General features: G+C 50.5%; 1 non-coding gene across 1 annotated transcript; it reads right to left on the bottom strand.

The window, feature by feature from the left end:
- Nucleotides 1–7,140: 7,140 nt before the first annotated feature.
- Nucleotides 7,141–7,212, bottom strand: TRNAT-CGU. Its single transcript has one exon. It is a non-coding gene; the product is annotated as a tRNA-Thr (tRNA).
- Nucleotides 7,213–8,857: the final 1,645 nt, after the last annotated feature.

Here is an 8,857-nt window from a genome sequence, read left to right as displayed (position 1 = left end):
AGTCATGCCTCAAGGTAGGAAATATCTACATATTTATATAAAACGTCTCATGAAGCAATTCATACCTACTCAAAACAATATTACGTGGTCCTATTCTGTTCCCTTAAAAAAAAAATGCTGCTCTCAAGCTGTTAAAATTTATTTCATTATCCACTCATGGTTATCTCCTACAACTTGAAAAATACCACCAGGGCGCCTGGCTGGGGCTCAGTCAACAGAGCATGCAACTCTTGATCTCAGAGTGGTGGGTTCGGGGCCCCATGTTGGGTGTAGAGATTGGGTGTAAAAATAAAATCTTATTTAGGGGCACGTGGGTGGCTCAGCTGGTTAGGCATCTGACCCTTGGTTTCTGCTCAGGTTCGTGGGTTCAGGGCCGGCATAGGGCTCCATACTGACAGCACAGAGCCTACTTGGGATTCTTGGGATTCTGTCTCCCTCCCTCTCTCTTTCTCTCTCTGCCCCTCCCCCACTTGTTCTCTCCCTCTCTCTCTTAAATTAAAAAAAATTTTCTAAATACGTAAAATCTTATTTAAAAAAAAAAAAGAAAGAAAGAAAGAAGAAAATACCAGCTTAGAGAACGTGCCAAGATGAGATAGCTCTCAGTGAGAAATTTCTAGGCACCAACACCCCGTGCTTCTCCACACATTTTCACACTGACCTTCGGACACAGGTGTTATTATTACCCACATTTTATAGGTGAAATCACTCTAGTAAATGCAGGCCTTAGACCCACCCCTTTCCACCGAGTGCCTCCCCTGTCTAGTGCATCTTCCAATGGCCTGCTCCCGGGAAGTAGCTCAGAGAAGCCCAGCATCCAGGGCCACTCATGCCACCTTCTCGCAATGGAGCCTGCCTCTCCAATCTGCCCTGCTGCTTCTGCCCTTTTTGCACCCCCCCCACCCCCGCCCGCCAACAAATGACCCCTAGGAGTCAGGCTCTTTAGCAAGCAGGCCTTAGAGCCCTTGAGGGGGGTGGAGAGGGGAGGGCAGGGTGTGACACGAACAGTCTTAATGTCCCAGATACTCTGACATCCATCTCTGTAACTGGGAGGGATCAGCCTGCCTTGGGAACAAAATCCCATAGAGCTGGAGACACTGACCTTGTTCTCTCGCTCCCGCCATTCTAGATTCTTCCCTAGGTCTTCCACGGCTGCCCTGTTTTCAACTGCAGCCCCCTTTCCCATCACACCTCGTCCCCCAACCTAGCTTTTTCCCCTTCCCATAGCTCTTCTGCCCTCTATGTGCCACATATCTTACTCATCTGAGTGTATTCTGTCCCGCTGCTGATCTTTGCCTCCAACTCCCAGAATGTAAGCTCCGCAGGGATAGGAGTTTCTGTCTCTTTCATACGTTACTGTGTCCCAGTGCCTGGCACATAACGCACACTCAGTAAATATTTGCCGAATGCCTTTCAGTCCCGCCTACACTGCCCTGAGAACCCGGCTTTGCTATTTGGGGCTTGACGGCCCCAAACCCTCCTGGGGGCCCCCTAGGGCCCAGCCACACAGAGGCACTCCCCAACACTTCCTGATTTCACCCGTTTCCTCTCAGGGGGTGAACACATCCCCCAAGGGCAGGAGGGCTGACATCTACCTTGGCCTCCAATAACCAAACTATTCAAGGTATTTAAAATCAACATCATGTCTCGGTACCGATTCTCTGCTACACATGAACTCCTGCCATGTATCCAGCAACACACAAAGTGCTGTGAAGTGGCAAGGCAGGGCAAAAAAACCCCATTTTGCAGACACAGGAACTGGGCTTGCAGGGATGGAAGGATTTACCCAAGGTCACCCTGTGCTGCTGCGTTCTTTCCACTTCACTCCCCCCATCTGGACCATCCAGCCTATCAGATGCAAGGTCTACAGTGCCGACCGTGCTGGCTTCTTTTCCGTCTCCCGCCATCCATCAGAAAGAGTTCGGACACAAGACACAGCATATTTTGTTCAGATGGCAATCTACGTGCATTTTGTTTCCTGGCCCAGGTGGCTTGGACAGAGGAAAGAACCCCAGAGTTCAGGAAAGAGACAGGCTGGGCATAAGATCTGTGCTGCAGAAAAGCCACACCGGGGATCACCGGTCTTGTCAACTTTTGGGGCCTTTTTCACCTCCTCACACCTGTGCAACCTTCAATCAGTTCTTCTCTGTCCCTGGGCCTCTGTTTCATCACTGACCAAACTGGAACGTAATTTTCTCTGTGGTTTCTCCCAGCTTCACTATTCCTTAACTGTAGGAAGAGAAGTTACTGACTTTTTGCTTTGTTTTGTTTTTTTAAACTGTTGCTTACCTTATCTATCTAGGTCACTTGAGAAGACAGGACGCTTGCCCACAAGCAGCAGCAGACGGGTAAATCCCCCAGAAAGGAGTCAATTCTTTGCAGGTGTAATAATATGTCAGCAATGCTAAGGCAGTGCTTCAAGCTGGGTTCAGTTTTCCTGCGTGATGGAGGTTAGGGAAGAGGCAGGTGGTCTGATACTCTGCTTAGGTTGCACCCTCTGAACTTGACCTAAGGAGTGAGGCCGACAGTGGGGGAAGTTAGGTCACACAGGGAGCCCTACTGGCCCAGAGTCCCAGCCCTGTCACCCAGGGGTCTCTGAAAGGCTTTCAACAGGCAGGGTAAGTGTCTGGACGATGTTAGAGTCCTTGGTCCAGAGGAGCTAGTAGTCAGGTCTCCCGGGGATTTGACACACCGTTGGCAATTTGTGTCTATGTTCCTCCCCTGCCTCTACAGCCTGAGTAGTCTGGTCAAGCCTGTGATTTTTGTCCCTATATGTTTTTCCTATTGATCGGGGTGAATATTAGACAAGTAAAGTACCCGTCTGGCTCACAGGCTGGCAAAGAGATGGACCATCTCCTGGGTACATGTCAAGCAATAATGAACACGACATTTCCAAACAGATTCATGCTGATTATGTGGAAGAGCTTAATCCATATGATAAAGGAAGAGCTTTCTGGATGACCTTGAACAAATCACTCCCCTTTCTTTACCCGTTTCTGTGGCTATAAAACAAGGATCGAATGGTCATTTTCATTCCCATCAGTCCGTGATTCTGAATTGTAACTTTTGTCACCAAGAATGGGGTTGGACCTTTAGTGCTTATTAATAAACAAATACTCACTCTGGGGGTGCCTGTCCCCCAGTCGGTTAAATGTCCAACTTCATCTCAGGTCATGATCTCGCAGTTCACATATTTGAGCCCCGCGTGGGGCTCTGTGCTGACAGCTCGGAGCCTGAAGCCTGTTTCGGATTCCATGTCTCCCTCTCTCTGCCCCTCCCCTGCTGGCGCTCTGTCTCTCTCTCTCAAAAACAAACATTTAAAAAAAAAAAAATACTCACTCTGGCTTTGTTTCTTAATTTGAAATTCCATTTTATGTGCAAGGTTAGAAGGGCCATGGGGAAAAGAAAAGTACCTTATCCCCTGCCTGGTTAGCTTCAAGCTGGACATGGTATCTGAGTGTCAAAGATGATTGAGGGGCACCGGGCTCCTTGGGTTAAGGGTCCAACTCGTGATTTCAGCTCAGGTCATGACCTCATGGTTCACGAGTTCAAGCCCCGCATCGGGCTCTGCGCTGACAGTGTGGAGCCTGCTTAAGATTCTCCCTCTTTCTCTGCCTCTCCCCCCCACTCACACTCTCTGTTTCTCTAAAAATAAAGACTGGGGGTGGGGGGGGAGATAACTGAATGAGTGCAGAAGTACACAAGATATTGTGGTGCTCTGGCGAAATCCTCTCCATCCTCCAGCGCCCAGCCAATGACCTCACCTCTCCAGAGAAGACTTCCCCAACCCTCCAAATAGGGACCTCTCTGATACCAGGCCTCTATCTCCGGACCAGGTGCTGAAAACCTAGACAGGAGTGAGACACTGTCTCAGCCCTAAGGGGCCCCCCGGCCATAGCGTGAGACACACAGAGAGGCCTCAGACAAGAAGCTGAGTCACTTACTACCCTGGGGGAATCAGAGGTTCCTCAGAGAAAATGATACTAGAATCTCGCCAAAGATATCGAACCTGACTCTGATCCCGTGTCTGGACATAGCTGCTAATTTGCAAAACATACCAAGGACCAGGAGCTTGTTTAACTACATTGGGAGTTTGCAGTTAGCAAAGTCCAGACTATAGGAAACCCTACAGGTCAAGTTGGCCAGCTTCCTCAACTGATACACTGCAAGGAAATGAAGGAAGATAATCCTAGTGATTGAAAAAAAAAAAAAAAAAAACAAACTTAAAAGATATATCAGTTTTAAAAATGAACAAAGGGGCACCTGGGTGGCTTAGCTGGTTAAGCGTCTGACTTCAGCTCAGGTCGTGATCTCGTGGTTCACAAGTTCGAGCCCCGCATCAGGCTCTGTGCTGATAGTTCAGAGCCGGAAATGCTTCAGATTCTGTGTCTCCCTCTCTCTCTCTCAAAAGTAAATAAACGTTAAAAAAAATTAAAAGTAAACATTAAAAAAATAAAAGTGAACAAAGTTAAACTGTAGGGTATAAAGATGCACGAGTAGCTGGTAAGTAAAAATGCAAGTAAGGGGTGGGGCCCCTGGGTGGCTCAGCTGGTTAAGCATCCAACTTTGGCTCCTGTCATGATCCCCCAGCTTGTGGGTTTGAGTCCCGCATCGGGCTCTGTGCCTGGAGCCTGCTTCAGATTCTCTCTCTCTCTCCCTCTCTCTGCCTTCCCCCAGCTCATGCTCTCGCTCTCTCTCAAAAATAAACAAGCACGAAAAAAGTTTTTTTAAAAATGCAAGTAAATGGTAACTATAGGAGTAGCGACTATTCTGGCTGTGGGGGGGCCGTACTGAGAAGGGGACACATAAAACAGGTTTCTGGGGGGTCTGGCCAAGTTCTCTGACCTGAGTAGTATTCTGCATATAATTCGTTAAGACATTGACCTGATTCGTGTGGCTTTCGAATCTGTGTTTGATTGTACAAGGAAAGATTTAAAAATACATCTCTCTAGGCTGGAATATTGGATTCAAACTGACAGCAGGAGGCAAAACAGATCTTCTTGCCAAATTCTGCTTTTAAGTTAAATAATATTCATGTACAGGAAGGAAGAGGCCTGACCTAACGTGGTTTATATTTTTAAAAATATCCTGGAGGTTTTAGCTGCCCACAAATGGTCATCTGCCTACGTGGCTCTCAAACTGGAGTGCCAGAGGCCCTGTCTTCTGATCTAGACCCTGGCAGGGAGCATATGGCAAGAGATCTGAGCGGGGAGGGGAAACTGGCAGTCAATGAAACTATCTCTGGAGTAGGAGCTTCAGTGCTACACGTCACAATTAAAGAAGGAGACGGACAGACTAAAGTGTATCAGGAATGGGAGCCTTTGTCGCTCATCTGGGAGGACTGACTGCAACCTTTTGGATGGGGGAGCCAGGGTCATACAGATCTCATCATGAGGGCATGATGACCAGGCCCCACTGTGAAAGGGACTATCATTTTTCACTACCTTGGCAGTCATGAGAAAGATGGGCGGGACAGCTTCAGGCCCCCTTGCTTCTCCAAAGGTCTGGGCTCTGAGGCAGAAACAGAATTTCAGGCCACAGGGTATTTAGGAAACATCTCTTTCAACTTTTAGATTTTGCAACAAGTTGAAGTCCAGGGCATGTGAGTGATTTAATAAAGGTCATGCCATAAACTCAACATAGGTATCCCTTCCTGCCTGTGCCCTCACCCTTTAAGCCAATGACCTACCTCCAGCCCCACCAAGGTGAGTATAGATACCCGTGGGCCTTCAAGGTAACTGTAAGACCTCTGCTCCCGTGCTCATCCCAGTACGTGGGTCTGGCCCTTTACCTTTGGGGGCCCATGTTTCCTCCAACATCTGTATGTTGACCTCTTCTGTACCTTGACTCTCTTTTATTGATTTTATTGATTCATTGTCCCCACCTCTATACAGGTGAAATTCTCTGCTCCAGCTTCTACGGGAGACCCAATGCCTCACTGTGGAGTTCCTTCTCATCAGGAATCCAGTTTAAGGCATAAGATTCAATGCACGATCCAGTAGTTCAGGACCTTTCCTCTTCCTATTTCTGAATATCCAGAATCTGTCTCAATTTGTATTTACTGACAATTCCACGACAACACCGAATCCCTAGCTCAGCATTCCCTTCAAAAGCCAAGAGCATTTCTTCCATTTATTGGAATCTTAGGGAAAAGATCAATACATTTCCCTGTTCCCAGGGCCCCACATCCTGTCTTCTGATAACCCTAGATATCCCCTCAGAGACTCTGACATTCAGTCCACCTGAAGCTCCCCATGTCCCCATGGTCAACTGTGTGACAGGGGCCTCTGGAAAGGTAATGTGATTTGGGGTCACATTAAGAGAAGCATGGGATGTGGAACGAGGGAGGCCTAAGCTCCATTCATGAAACTATCTCTGGAGTAGTATTTTCATTGCTGAGGATTACAATTAAAGGAGACAGGCTGAGTGATTCAGAAATTAGAGGCACTCAACATCATGTCATATTAAATTGGGCTGTTTATCCTAGAGATGACTTGGGGAGTGTCATAACTGGCTAGGGGGCCGGAATGAACGGATCACACAGACAGGCACCAGACTCAAACTGTCAGTTCCCAAGAGCTGGGAAAGGACTAAGTGCCCACCAGTTGAGCGATGTGGCTGGCTTCCTCAACAAGAATGCAGACGGTAAGCACAGGTGGATAACTCACCTTTCAAGGAACAAACAGAAACCAGAAAACACCGGTCCAGAAATTCCAAAGTCCTCTCTGGAAAGTTCTCCCACCCTTAAGACACGCAAAGCCAAGCGACGCTAAAGCCCCTTCCCCCGCTGGCGACGTCAATGCCTCGCGTGGGCTCTCCACCTGGGGCCTCGGCGTCCCCACCGGTATCACAGGGGCCCCATAAAGGTCCGGCCGGCGTAGGACGGCAAGGGGAGCGGGGCTCCGTAGAGACGAACGCCGGTGCCACTAGCGCAGCGCTGCGCGACAGGGACGGAGCACGTCCACACCAGCGGTCCCGCGAGCCCCAGCGAACTGGCCGGGCCTGCGCTGCACAGCCTGGGGGGAGGGGCAGCTTGGAGAACGCCCGGACGGAATCTGAAAAGTAAAAAATGCCACGCAGCTAAGGGACGGCGCACGTGGGGACAACAGACCCCCCCGTCGCCAAGCCCCAACCTCAAGCCCCAGGCACGGACGGGGTTCGAACCCGCGATCTTCGGTTTACGAGACCGACGCCTTACCACTTGGCCACCGCGCCTGACAGCCGAGCGAGCGGTGGAAGCTCTCAGTGGAGGGTAGGCGGCGCAGGCGCAGGAAGCGCATGGCCCCGCCTCCGGCCCCGCCCCCGGCCTCCCGCCCGCCCCTCCAGACCCGCCCCTGCAGACCCAGCTCTGCCAGCGGCTCGGTCGGGCCGGGCCTGGCGCCGGAGTCCTGCCTGCGGCGGGATCCGAACTAGCGGCGCTCTGGCCCGGCCCCGCCCTCCTCCCCGGGAAAGCCGGGAGGAGGCCCGCCGGGGATCAGCGAGAGGCTTCGGCGGGACCGGGAGCCCAGACGGAGAAAAACCACGGCCGATGCTTGCTACGACGCGAGCGGAAGCGGATACCGCGGCCGCGAGCGCGCCGCTGTGTGACCTTGGCCGGGTCTTTTCCGTCGGGTCGGCAGGTTGCGCGGGCAGCTACGGGGCTTCGGGCCGAGCATACCGGGAGCCGAAGGGGCAAGAAGGGCAGTGAGGGCGTGGACGGTCCTGGCTTTGGAAAAACATGTAGGGAGCCGGGTGGGGGGATGAGGGCCAGGCTTCTGGGGCGCGGGGAGGTGACTTTCCTTCGCTAACCCCGCAGGAGCGGCAGTCTGGGTAAGGAAAACGTTCCCCGGCTGGTTCACGCTCCGCCCTTGCCCTTCAAACCCTGGCACGGGAGACTCCTGATAAATATCTGTTTAGACAAGATGGCCTTGCCCGGGAGGAACCGACGTGGGCGCACAAGAAGATGCCCCCAGGGATGTTCGTGGCGACAGTGCTAGTGGGCGTGAACCTGGGAGGCGACCTGGATGAAGCTGATAGTCTGTCCATGCCAGGGAACAGGGGGTCACTATTAAAAAGGAATGATCTAGAGTCAAAGGAAGGATTGTCGGCATAGGTAGTGCGCAAAACCACATGTGATTCATAAAGCAGGATATAGGACAATAAAACCATTTATTAAAGGGAAAGACGTACAAAGCAGGTAAAAGTATAAAGTAGTAAAATATAAAGGAGAAGAAGAGACTGGCTGGAGATAGGGGACAAAAGGAACTTTGTTGGTAATGTTTGGTGTCTATTCTATGAAAGAGGCAAAAAGCTAAAATGGTGGGAATATGAGTGCTTATTATGATCCTTTATACTTTTTTGTAGATCTTGTATTTTGTTTAAAAAGTTTTTTTTTTTAAAGGCAGTTACGCCCCTCCACCCGACTTTGGTGTGGCCACGGCGTCTGTTCCAGGAGAGGTGGGTGGGGGGTGGAAGAACCCTCCTCCTGGGGGCAGGACATGGCCAACTGCAGCCAACTCCAGCCCTCCTGCAGGCCAGCGCCGGGCGAGGGCGGGTGGGGGGGGGGGGTGGGGCGGGGAGACACAAATCAGACCAATGGCACCATTGCTCACCCTTCCACCGCCACTCCAAAGTCATTCTTGCTTATTTATAGAACTTTTTAAAAAAGTATACATCGTGGAGATTTAGGGAAACCCAGGAAAGCGATTTTTGTGTGTGCTTAAAACAAAACAAAACAAAAAACCACACACACAGTTTTATCTTGACCGTCTAAAAGTGTGGAAATGCCGTACTGTTTTCCATAGTGGCTACACCATGTTACATTCCCACTACCAGTGCACAGGCGTTCAAATTTCTTCACATCTGTGTCAGTTTTTTTTTT

The sequence above is a fragment of the Panthera leo genome, chromosome E1, assembly GCF_018350215.1.
Source record: "Panthera leo isolate Ple1 chromosome E1, P.leo_Ple1_pat1.1, whole genome shotgun sequence".
NCBI classification, from domain to species: domain Eukaryota; kingdom Metazoa; phylum Chordata; class Mammalia; order Carnivora; family Felidae; genus Panthera; species Panthera leo.
Note: the sequence above shows the minus strand (reverse complement) of the source record. Positions and strands in the feature narration are given on the sequence as shown.